At 28.8% G+C, this 13,300-nt stretch overlaps 1 protein-coding gene across 2 annotated transcripts in view; it reads right to left on the bottom strand.

Annotated features, from left to right (window-relative positions):
• The window catches only part of LOC142333408 (ATP-binding cassette sub-family C member 4-like), a 200,339-nt gene extending 187,324 nt beyond the window's left edge, over positions 1 to 13,015 (bottom strand). Inside the window, exon 1 of one of the 2 annotated variants that reach the window (XM_075380456.1) lies at positions 12,880 to 13,015. The gene's annotated coding sequence lies outside the window, so the exon portion shown is untranslated. The other variant, XM_075380457.1, reaches the window with a different exon arrangement.
• Positions 13,016 to 13,300: the final 285 nt, after the last annotated feature.

The raw sequence follows: 13,300 nt of genomic DNA on the forward strand, positions 1-13,300 counted from the left end.
TCTTTAAAAAATAATAGGATATTTAAAAAAAATAATAAACTGTAGAGGTCTGTAACGAGTAAAAACATCTTGGTGTCACAATTACGAATGTAATTGTTGGCCCAGAGTAGTATGGTGGTGGTTGATAAGGGTTAATAATAATAGTACAAAGAAAGTCAATTCAGACGTCATTGAATTCGGTATTACGAAATAGATTTGTAATATGAGCTACAAAGAGGAGGAATTTTGGAACTTTAATTGAAAACACGGTGATCTATGAATATGAGATACTGGTAATAAGGAATGCATAAGAGATTGGTGATGTGAAGAAGGAATTATTTGGGATTTCACGAACCAACAGAATGATGAATGAAGTATTAATAAGGAATATGAAAATAAACTTTTTAATTACGGACACCATAACAAAAAAGCACTTTGATTGATATGTGAAGAATGTAAGATGAAAGACTGCCACGTACACTACATAATCGGGAACCAAATGGTAAAGTAAAAAAAAAAGAGAGGCTGGTTCCAGTAAATCCATATAGAAATTATAAGTAACACTGAGATTCAATCGGACCAATTTACAAGGGGAACTACTGGACATTAATAATTGATACGATAAACTTTTGGGAACACACTGGTATTTTATTAAAATAATCATAATTATTATAGAAAAAAATTAATAACTATTCCCATTTCTATGTGATCGACTGAATGGCTACTGTTAAACCGAGATCCTTTCCAGAGTACCAATTTTCATTTTGGAGAACAGTTATTACTAGCCCACTGGAAAAATTATTTTTGGTTGAGTAACAAGCCAAGCACGCATCACATCTTTCTTGATCGGATGTGAACCGATGACTTCTTAAAGTCTATTTGAGTGGTCCAAACAAGTGATAATCTAAAAAAAGCAAATTCATAATGAACTTTTAAAAGATACGAGAGAATTAAATAACACGGAAGAAATAAGCTTAGATAGAAATAAATTTAGAAATATTATTTAGCAAACAAGGGTTTCCAGGGAAAAAAACGAAACGGAAATATGACTACCATCGGGTGAAGAGAGAAAGCGAAAACGTGGAAAAAGAATGAAGAAATATCGAGAAGAAAGGAAGTTAAAAAAATAAAAAATTATTTAGATATTTATTGTGGTCCTACGTTGACCAATACGTACATTAACTTCGTTTTTGCCCAATTTCTGTGAAATTACAATATATTGTGTAAGAATGAATAGTGTATACAGATTAAGATCCGAATGAAAATAATCGGGTAATTTTCTAATATTCTACAGTTTGCTTTAATTTTTTAATTTATTTTTCGCCTTTTGCCACGATTACAAGTCTTAATAATAGTTCAAGTCATATTTTATATGATCATACACAATTTATATCGTATTCTTATTTTAAATATGATTTTAATAAAGACTATATTCAGTGTAATCTCTACGCTCCCTAGCGGCCTATCATAATATTGCGTAACTGATGCAAGAAGAATATATAAATATTGTTAAGGATTATAAAAAAACAACACAATAACAAGTTATGCAATACATACTGCATAAAGTAATCATGGAAACGTCATACACGTGGCTAGGTACAGTGGAGATATCAGAACGTCGGTGTATTTGTACAGATAAGTGCAAGTAGAAAAAATCAAAAATAAATGAGCCTATCTGAAATCTTTTACCATCATTTTCAAAGGAATTTCAGGAATTTTAGAACTTAAATTTAAGTAGAGAAAGCACTGTACGTTATTGCCCCATTTTTTATACAATATTTTGAGCGACTAAAATCAAGTTCCGCAAAATATGACTAGATAGTTTCCGCGAATAAAATGTGTGAATTTTATTTTGTTATTCAACTTAAAAAAAATTGGATAAAATATTTTCAGAATATCAGAAATTTTAAAAGAAATTTATAACGCCTACACAGCTTTGTAGGAAGGCAATTGCTTTAAAGTTCTCACAGCGAGCGCTATCTATGTACTGTCTATATATACTTATACTTGCTACGGTACATTACAATGTAACAATCTTTGAGTTTCTTATAGAACAAAATCAAATCGATTTTTATTTTTATTTTTTATTTTTTTTTTTATCGATGTAGTAAATAGCATGCCGGCTGGATTTTAAATCATCTGGTCTCAGATTAAATTATTAACAAAGGTTAGAAATTTCTTTCACCAGTCATTTCATCCATATCATCTTCATGGCAAAAATATGCGCTAGAAACACATCATAATAATAAAAAAAAAAAATAGAAAAGATAAAATCTAGATTTTTAACGAAACTTTTTAAACAAAAATTTATATCGATGAAATCTTAGCAATATTTTTTTATACTTTTTCAGACGAAATATTTAACCAATGAGCCCACATATCTTCATAAAAAATAAAGGGAAAAACGAAACTTGTCCTTTAGAAGTAGAACGCTTTTTATTCATTCGCCCTGGATCCATTTTTTCAACAAAAAAACTCTCAAAAGAATGAAAGTAAAGGAAAAAAAATTTATACTATTAAAATTTCAAACAGGGAGCGGTCCTTTACCATCTTGCGGAGACAGTATTTTTGTGATTTTCATTCGGAGGGTGAATTTTTAGTAAACTGTTGGTCCCAGGATGATACAATAATTAAATCGTACAAAACTATAGGAAAATAAATATATTTTTTATTTTCCAGATATTACCGAAATTCTTCCGGGAACCAAAAGGAATACACCAAGGAACGAAATGGAAGTGTGTCGGGGGGTGTTTTGTTCACCTATACTTATCCTTTCTTTCTTTTACCTGTTTAGCCTCCGGGAATTACCGTTCAGGTATTACTTCAGAGGATAAACGAGGATGATATGTGTGAATGTAAATGAAGTATAGTCTTGTATAGTCTCAGTTCGACCAATCCTGATATGTGTGGTTAATTGAAACCCAACCACCAAAGAACACCGGTATCCACGATCTAGTATTCAAATCCGTGTAAATATAACTGACTTTACTAGGACTTGAACGCTGTAACTCTCGACTTCCAAATCAGCTGCTTTGGGAAGACACGTTCACCACTAGACCAAACCGATGGGTTACCTATATTTATCCTGGACAACTTTTCCTTGCTGCCAAAGTCTTACTAATTAAATTGAGGGAATTTATTTTTACTAGGGGTTATATTATACTTATGTTGTTTTTAGAACGGGCACAGTTTTAGGATTACATTCCGATTTTTTTAGATAGCGAGTTCGATAAAGGAATGGAATGGAAAGTTATCGGGAGTTTATAGATTCTCCCTTCGGATCGCAGAACCTGGACAGAGTCCCTTGCTGCTGGATGATTCAGTCGGGCGTGTTTTTAAAAGGTTTATTTTAAATGACGGGTCTAATTTTTCAAGTTTTGTCTTATTTAATATTTAGTATTTTTAAGGACGGATTTAACTGCATTCATTATACTTATGTTGTTTTTAGAACGGAGGCACAGTTTTAGGATTACATTCCGATTTTTTTAGATAGCGAGTTTGATAAAGCTTTTACTGGGTTATTCTCTAGGAAATTAGTTAAACTTTTTCCGTCTTCCCGACACAATTTCTCTTCAGTACATTCACTGAGGCCTTTCGGTTTACCAAAAATGCACCTGATGGGGGCCCTCGTTTTGTGAAGGGTGTAAAGCAATCCCTTCGCGCCTAGGTGAAAAAAAGGAAATTTGAGTGTTAAAAATAGGTTTGTCTTCTTCTTTTTCTGGTGGTCAGATCTGTGCTATCGCCGCTTTCGTGTGATGGCCTTCTTATACCTTCTTATCTGACTCTTCGCGGTTTGCTGGTTCTAACATTTACAACTGATGAACACCCCAGGTATGTCTACTTTCGCTTTTATAAATATTAATAGCTAACTAAGAAAATTTTTAATTACATTTTTATTATAAATAAACTTCCGAAATATATGAAAAAATAAGGTAATAATCACTGAATAAAATAAATTTAAAAAAATTTGAATAACTAACTCGAACCGGCATCGGCCTGTTGAACTTTGTATGATGCACCGCATTTCTAAGAATACAAACTACGAGTTGAATTTTTATTTTACTAATGAAATATTTCCTATTAACAGTAAAATATACAAATATTACGCAATAAATATGATTCTGAAAATTATGCTTATTTCGAGATTATTTAGAGAGCGCATATATTAATTAATATATATAATAATTAAAAACAATAACGCGATGTAAATATCAATGCACTGGCACATACTACAATCTTATCTACCGAACCACTTCATGAAAAGCATTTGAGATTTATATTATGTTAAGTCATTATTTTTATTTAATTAGAGCGAGTTATCATTTATTTTAAGAAAATAGTACTATTAAAGAACGAACACCTCTTTTTCGTCTGTTTACCTGGTAGTACAATTTCAAAATTGCATAAATTCGTAAACGTGACTGACTGTACAAAAAAAAATTTAGCCTTTAAACATACTTAAGAGCTTAGTTTCTATCTATCTGTTTCCCCCTTCTACAATCTGTTAAGTAAAAACAGAATTTTTTTGTGAACTGTACCAAATCGTTTAACTCATTATTATGCTAAATACTTATATTCTAATAATTCAATTAACAACAGGATTGAAAAATGATTTTGAAGGAAAATCCCTTTTTTAGAGAGGGTTCCAATAAAACTGCTGGCAACCACGTGTTAGAAAACAGTACAATCGCTGCACGTTTTACTGACTCCTTTCCTCGCCTGTCCTTGTTGTGACCACAACAAACCTCGTCCGTTTTTTTTTTTTATTTTGTTCATACTGTTACTTATTATTCTGTTACACGACCAGCGGTCCACCTCTGGGCTATCTACCAAACTTGTTTCATTTTTATACCTGCCTCAAAATAAATTTATAAAATTCTTATACATTCTTTTTTTTGCTAGTACTCTTGCAACTGTTAAACTAATATTCAATCTTTTAAATATCTACTTGATTATTGATTTGATTTAATAATACCATTGTATTACTAATAATGACGCGTAACCTACGCGCCATTATTTTATGCAAATTACATAATTTATATTAAGCATAGTTTAAAATATAATTACTGTTTATTTTTACAAAAGGCGATTCGTTTTATGACGTTTTCCTACTCAGTTTATCTGTAAGTATTTTCTTAAATATAACAAAACGTTTTTTTTTGTCTTCAGTCATTTGACTGGTTTGATGCAGCTCTCCAAGATTCCCTATCTAGTGCTAGTCGTTTCATTTCGGTATACTCCCTACATCCTACATCCCTAACAATTTGTTTTACAAAACAAACAAAACTTATAATTAACAATTAAATGTTAACAATTAACATTTTAAAATTAATATAAAAAATATATCATTTCTTATATGTTAAACGGTTAGGGAATCTGAGGTTAATCACAAGTCGCTATCAAAAATGACATAGCCGCTCTCAAAAATAAATAGTATCACATGCCAGGATACTAAAGAAAGTGAGGACGAAAATGGTTCTCCATTGTATTCCTCACCGATCTAAATGTAAGATTGCATATCAGCATGACACAAATCTACCAAATACAGTGTAACTTATAAAAATAAACTCATAAAAATAACTCAAAATTAAAAAAAAAAATATCAGCAAACACAATACCCCTCTCTCTTTTTCCTGTTTAAACTCCTGGAATACTGTTCAGGTATTACTTCAGAGAATGAACGAGGATGAAAGAATAAAAGTAACTCTCTTTATTAGGATTTGAACTCTGGAACTCTTGACTTCAAAATCAGCTGATTTTGAAGTCACATTCACCACTAGACCAACCTGGTGAGTTAAACACAATACCCCTGGAATATATAAACTGGAATACTAAATCATGGATACCGGTGTTCTTTGGTGGTCGGGTTTCAATTAACCATACATCTCAGGAACGGTCGAACTGAGACTGTACAAGACTACACTTCATTTACACTCTTATCTCATTCATCCTCTGAAGTATTATCTGAAAGGTAATTACCGGAGGTTAAACAGGAAAAAGTAAACTGAAACGCTTTTACTTCATGATTTTAACGGTTTAGAGCAAGATGGTAAACACCCACTTTACTCTTTCTCACCGCCCACCCTTTTTCCTTATTTCTTTTTATCAGTTCTAAGGATAAAAACATGATTCAACTACAATTTCTATGCAGAGGATACATTAGACGACAATAAAGCTAGGACATCAAGGGTGTTATTTGGTATGAAGCTCACTGTAACAGATTTGGGGCTCTTTTATTTCCTGTGCAGTACATTAAATACAATGAACTTAAATCCTCATCGTGTCAAGCAACGCTTGACACGATGAGTACTGATTGTACTTTACTACAACACTTATTCAAACATAATCATAGCATTTAAAAATTATTATTGTAATTTGGTATACGCAACAAACAAAATACATTTTTTTCTGATTTTGAAATCAAGGAAACGAAACTGCGCATTATATAGCAAGTAATGGGTATTTAAGTAATTATTTGAAAATAATACCAAATAGTTAGTAATTTTAAATTACATTAAATTATGTAATTATCTTCATTAACAGGTAGTCTAAATATTAAATCTCCCATTACAGACATTAACTGTAATTGGACTATAATTTATCTGACGTTACTTATTTTTATGAATATATAAATATAATACATAATACTTAAATCAATGTACCTCATCGTTAACAATAATCAACAAAATCCTAAAAATAAAACTTAAATTTTTAGGGTATTCCATTTTATTCAAAAATTTTCAAAAATTTTATTGCATCACTGTTTTTGATTTTGATGATATTTGGTATATAACTACCCACGATGTGGTCAAAACTTTTTTGAGTAATGACTATTTTCTAACTTACCAACAGGTAAACAAAGCCATTGGAAAGAGTAAAGATGGAATTTCATCTTATCTTATCCAAAATTCATTTTCTTATATGACCAAATCTTGTAATGTTTACTGAAGTTACGTTTACAAATTTTTTTTTCAAATTTTGGGCCCAAAATAAATAATGAAAAGCTTAGGATTACAGGAATATTTTTTACATTTTAACTTTTGGGTAATAGTAGTACTTATAAAAAAATTGGACTTTTACCGAGTGTCCTTCATTAAAAAAAAATGGCTGCCAAATCGTACGATTTTGAAAAAGTTTTTATATATTTTAAAACCAAACAAAAATTTATCTTGTTACTCAAAGGGGTTGAAGAGTAATAAAGCCAACAAAACCGTAAACAACACTAACCGTAAACAATGTAACCAAAAATACTGATGTTATGTATTTTTTTCAGATTATAAAAATTACAACTAAACTCATTAGAATGAATAAATTGATAACTAATAAATAGTCAATTACAGAATGATAAATAATAATTACAAAATTATAAACAATTCAAATACATTAACAAGTTGTTCAATTCACTTTTACCTTATCTTACTTCTGCTATTGGAAGTTGTGGATAATCTTGCACTTTTTGATTACAAACTTAACTAATAAATGAGTGCTACTGCCATTTTTTTAACGAGTAGAACTGAGTTTTATGAAAAGTACAGAATTTTTTTTGATTTAGTACATCCATTTCTTAAAGATATCAATGTTGTTTCCTGTTCAGTAAACTCTAAAATATCATGCAATATTGAGAATTTATTGTAAGTCAATTTATGACATACTGTTTCAGTGTGAATGCCGATAGAACACTCCATAATCCGTTTTTATAAAATGCAAGGGTTCTTACAGTAACAATATGGTTAGTATAAATTATAAAACTACCAATTGCACCTCACTGTCTTATCCCAGTTTCTCTACAGCTAAAATAAAAATTTATCTAATTAATAAAAATAAAAATAAAAGATATCGCATAAAAGAGAAGTTCACTGCTAATAAAATTACTTTATAAACAAGTGTATATTACCTAACCGCAGTATTAATCTGGCAACAATGCAAAGTATCACATCGAAATCAAAACAGTAACTGAGCCTTCTACGATGTAACAAACATCGCATAACCTTCTACAGATTATGCAAACATTCATGCCCATGCATGTCTATTCACTTTCGTGTTTAAACATGACTTTGTGTGTGTAAGTCATACTTTAAGTATCAAACTATCTACAATATAAGCTATCTCATTATAGACATATCAAAATATTTTGTATAGTAGACCTACATTATTATCTAAAAAAATACAAGCTGTGAATTTTTTGGATACATTGTTCACGGTTAGAAGGTACGGGGTTTTTAGTGAGATTGATGGCTTCATTACTCATCAACGCCTTTGAATAACAAAATAAATTTCATACGGTTTTAAAGTACATAAACAGTACTTACTGTTTTTAGCCCAAAAATGAGTTATTTTCAAAATCTTACGATTTGGCGGTCATTTTTTTTTAATGAAGGGCACATGGTAAAAAATATGCCTGTTACCCTAAGCCCTTCATTATTTATTTTGGGCCCAAAATTTAAAAACAAAAAATGTATAAATGTACCTTTAGTAAACATTACAAGATTTGGTTATATAACAAAATGAATTTTGAGTACACTAAGATAAAATTCCATCTTTACTCTTTCCAAAAAGTCCTTTTTGATCTCTGTATGATGTAAAATAAGAATGCTACAGCAGTTCATGGAAAAAATTGACTGTTTTTATATGTTGGCAAGTTAGAAAATAGTCCATTACTCAAAAAAAAAAAATATATTTTTTGGCCACAACGTGAGTATAGTTATCATATAGAAAATATCAAAATCAAAAATAGCGATGCAATAAAATTTTTGAAAAGTTGTTGAATTAAAATGGAATACCACTTTTAATAATTAATCTACCTTAAAATTTTAATAGCTATGGTCATTAGCCTGGTCGAAAATTGGCAGTGTATAAAAAGATGGTCTAATTGGCATACCCGGGACCTCTACACAAAATGCAAAGATGCTACCAACTCAGCCAAAGAAATCGGCTAATAAATTAAATTAATCTTAGTTTTTCTTTTCAACAAGGAATCTAAACATAGTTGCAATTACAACAATGAATTTAAACAATTTCCGTAGCGTACACACCTTAGTAGAAGAGAATGCTTATGCTACAATGATCGTAGAATCAGTATCAATTTTCTATCAAAATATGGTCAGGTGTCATTTAGAAACGTGCTTGAATTTGTTGCTATATTTTACATAAATTATTGGATAATACTTCTCTAGCAAATGAACAATAAATGCAGTTCATAAATTAATAATTCATGTAACCCCTACACATTTCTCTATGAACATCAAAATATTTAAATACTAATTTTCCTGAACACGATAGTCCAATAGCCTAGTTTTCCTGTTCATCATATTTAAATCGAATATTAATTAATATAAATTGATTACACACACGCATATATATATATACAGATGTGTGTGTGTATTAGTAAAACCAAATAAAATGTTTTAAAGATCAGACACTTATAGTAGTATTACAAATAAAGTCATTTGCCTTAATTTGAAATTTTCAGTATCAGCTAATATGAAAAGTACAACAAAAATTATTACTGCTAGCAAACAGTTTATTAGAATATAAAAATACAGAACAATTTCTTTTGATTATTTTCCACCTTTTCATTTGAAATCATATCTGAATGTTATTTGGTTCAAATAATGAAATATTTAAAGATTTATCTAATGAATCACAATTTTACTAAACAATTATAAAACTTCACAGTTTAAAATTTAATATGGCTACAATAAATAATTTAAAAATACAAAATAATCAGCAACTTATATAATTACAACACTTAGAATCTAAGTGTTATTAAATCAGATTTGATGAAATCTTATGATTTTCTTTACATTCATTGCCGTGAACATTAAGTGTTAAAATTCAACAGTCTAATGCAGAAATAGAGTAGGACGTATTAGTATGGGCATATTCTTAGACTTTATCAACAAAATTATGCCAAGAGAAATCCACCAATATAAAAAAGGAACAATGTACAACAAAAAACATAAACTGCACCCCAAATTATACAAAATTATATTTAAAAAAATTAAGAATTCAAATAAATGTAATTGCATTAACCTATATTAAACACTAAATAGTAAACCGAAAACTAATAATATTAACTAGCAGAATATTTTTTTTTTTTTTTTATGTATGATTGTTTATTTTCCTTGGTGTTACAGAAAAAAACAGAGAAATTTTATGATCAGCATAAAAACTGACCGTTCTCATTCAAAAACTGTTGTTATTTCTCAAGATTAAGTCCTGTAAGCATAAATAAGCTCTTGGTTTTCAAATTCCAGATTTGTTTATCTAGTAAGTTTCCATCTATTTAATACAACATCACAGAACCAGATTATATTACAATTATTAAATCTGGTGAAAAAGGAAAATTAATTATTATATGAATAAAAAAAATCTAAAAAAACCGGTACGTTATGGGCAAATATCTGTCTTAATTACTACTAACGGATACTTTAACTTAAAGGGGTGAAGATTACATAATAAATATTACAGGTACATGATTTCTTTATCACAACAGAAATAAATAACATTATTCTATTATGAAGGCAACTTCATAACAGAAGGATATATAGCCCTTGACTGATCATATTAAAAAATGAATTTATATATATATATATATATATATATAAATATTTTTTTTTAATAGATTTTAAGAAATGAGATTAAGAGTTTACACTTTACTAGCTTATATTTATTTTTTTAAATAGTTCTTCTGATCCCATAGATTTTCTGCAGATAAAAATGTAGTACAGTAAACTTCCTGCAGTGGAATGTTTATGAAATTATGTTTTTAAAGAATAAATCCTACTGCTACAAAGTATAACTCTGTATATTCTGCAATGGTTGGTTATATTAATGTACTGATTTAAAATATATTTAATTTGTTTTTTCCTAAAACCTATAAATAAGTTATCAGGATAGAAATAATTTGATCTTTATAAAAGGGGAAGAAAAAAAGTAGTTTTAAATTAAAAATATGTATACGTACATTAAGTTCTTTTAACTATTACATTTGTAAACATCCTGACAAAAGGCATGTCATTTAAGAATACATATTCCCATGCTAGTTTTACTCAGGAAAATGAAAAGTGAAGAATTTCCTCTTCCTTTCCGCTTTTAAATAAAATAAATGTTAAAAAAAGATTAGAAAAAACACAAAGTAAAAAAAATATTTTCTCACTTTTAATTCTCTATTAAATCTCTTTAAATTCTCTAGTTTTGAAGTCAGTAATAAATTAAAAATAATAAACTATACCAACAATTCGATACTATTTATTTCATACCTACTAATAAAACTCAAATTTTTTTTTAATTAAAAAAAGATATAGTAAAACCGTTTTAGTAGACTGGGTAATCATTTTTTTTTTTGTAATTTCATAAACATTCTACTTTAATTATTGGCAGGAAATTTACTATGGAACCAGAGAAGAAACTTCTTCACCAAAAAAAAAAAAAACAAGTGTAAATTCTTTATCTCTGTATTTCTTAATGGGTTCTTCAAATTAACCCATGTAAAAAAAAAACATATATATATAATTTTTAAATACATTTTTTAACAAGATGTTGCAAATTTTATTTTGCAACTTATTTTGACTGGTTTGATACAGTTCATCAATTCTTTCAATTCTGTACCTATCTCCTAACCCCAAATAATGTCCTGCATCCTTGAACATCCTATTTATATATATATATATATATAATATATATGTATATACACACACCCAACTTCCTTACTCACCACTAACTTATTCCTTCTCTAGTTTTTCTTAAAACTTCATTTTGCACTCTAAACTTTAAGAAAATTTTCAACACTTTCTAATAAAATCATATTTCAAATTTATGTTTCAAAAACTTATTTTTTTAATTACTTTTTTTCAGCAGGGCTTTTACAGAAATTTAATATCAAACTAGTGAACTCTGCCTTAACCGCTCAAATATAGTTTTACGTTCAAAATTAAGATTTCAAGGATTGTTATTAGAGATGCCTTAGGCAAAGTTGGAACAAAGTAAAAGATTCTAATCATTTATTTCGCTTCGGCAAAGTACAATAATGAGCTAACTGAAAGTAGATGACTTTCAAAGTCTAATTTTATCTGTTATTAAATAAATATGCTTGATTTTAATAGAAGTCGATTGATTTTGAGCGTGTTTATGTGATTTTAATATCTTACATATAGACACTTAACCAACTACTGCACTCAAATATTAAAGAATGTTAGTTAAATTTATCAACTGTTGAAATGAAAACTAATTCAAGATAACTAAATAAAAGGTTTATTTTAATGGTTAACACTTAAAAAAAATTTCATTATTTTCAAGTAAATTAGGAAATATTATTTTATTATTAGAAAATGCATACAGACATATAAAACAAACAAGTAAAACAACTTGAAAAATTCTTGAATTTTTTATATCCTGAATTTCAATAGACAGTATTTTATACTTACTGACTGACATCAGCACCTAGATAATTAAACGCTTAATTTCAATAGACAGTATTTTATACTTACTGACTGACATCAGCGCCTAGATAATTAAACGCTTCAATAAAAATTAGATAAAGGTAAAATATTAATTAAAAATAAATAAAACAATTTTCAGAATATGTACGCACAAAAATAATTAAGTTACCTGATGTATATGATATCACTAAACTTGGTAATTATTGTTATTTTCTGTACAAATACTATTTTACCAAATACAATATAAGTAGCACCTTTTATAATTAATTGAATTTAAAAAATTACTGTTTCACATAACCTAAGAAGCCTTTCATGTACAAACAAGTTTCTTAAATTAACAACGTAATGAAAGCACATAACACTGCTGTTTTCATGCAGATATAACCAATAAATAAAAAAAAACAATCAAGTACAGTATCCTGCGCAAACAGAAAACCGGAAAGTAACAGAGCGTACTCACCGGGATCTCGTTTGAACGCGGATTGCCTGGGCGTCACATCCAGCCTGATCCTGTAAATTGATAAAACCCAAATGTAGTGCAGATAGCAGCACTACACGACTTTTATGTTGACCGCAAACTGATGTTGAATCTTTTCCACGAAGCAGATGTGCGTAAAATAAATAAAGTTGGAGAGGGGGGTCTTTTCCGTAAAAAAAGGCAGCATTTTTCTATCAATGAAAGAGTAAGACTTTAAATTGTAATTCTTAGAATCACGCGTCATACAACTTCAACAGTACGATTGCCGGCTGGAATTATTCCATTTACGTTTACAGTTTCTTTTTTTAAATATAAATATAGTAAAAGCTTATTATTTACAACTTAATATACTTTTCAATATATGTTTTATTTATAATATAAATGCACTATGCATAATAATAAA

This window comes from Lycorma delicatula, chromosome 12 (genome assembly GCF_047948215.1).
Source record: "Lycorma delicatula isolate Av1 chromosome 12, ASM4794821v1, whole genome shotgun sequence".
NCBI classification, from domain to species: Eukaryota; Metazoa; Arthropoda; class Insecta; order Hemiptera; family Fulgoridae; genus Lycorma; species Lycorma delicatula.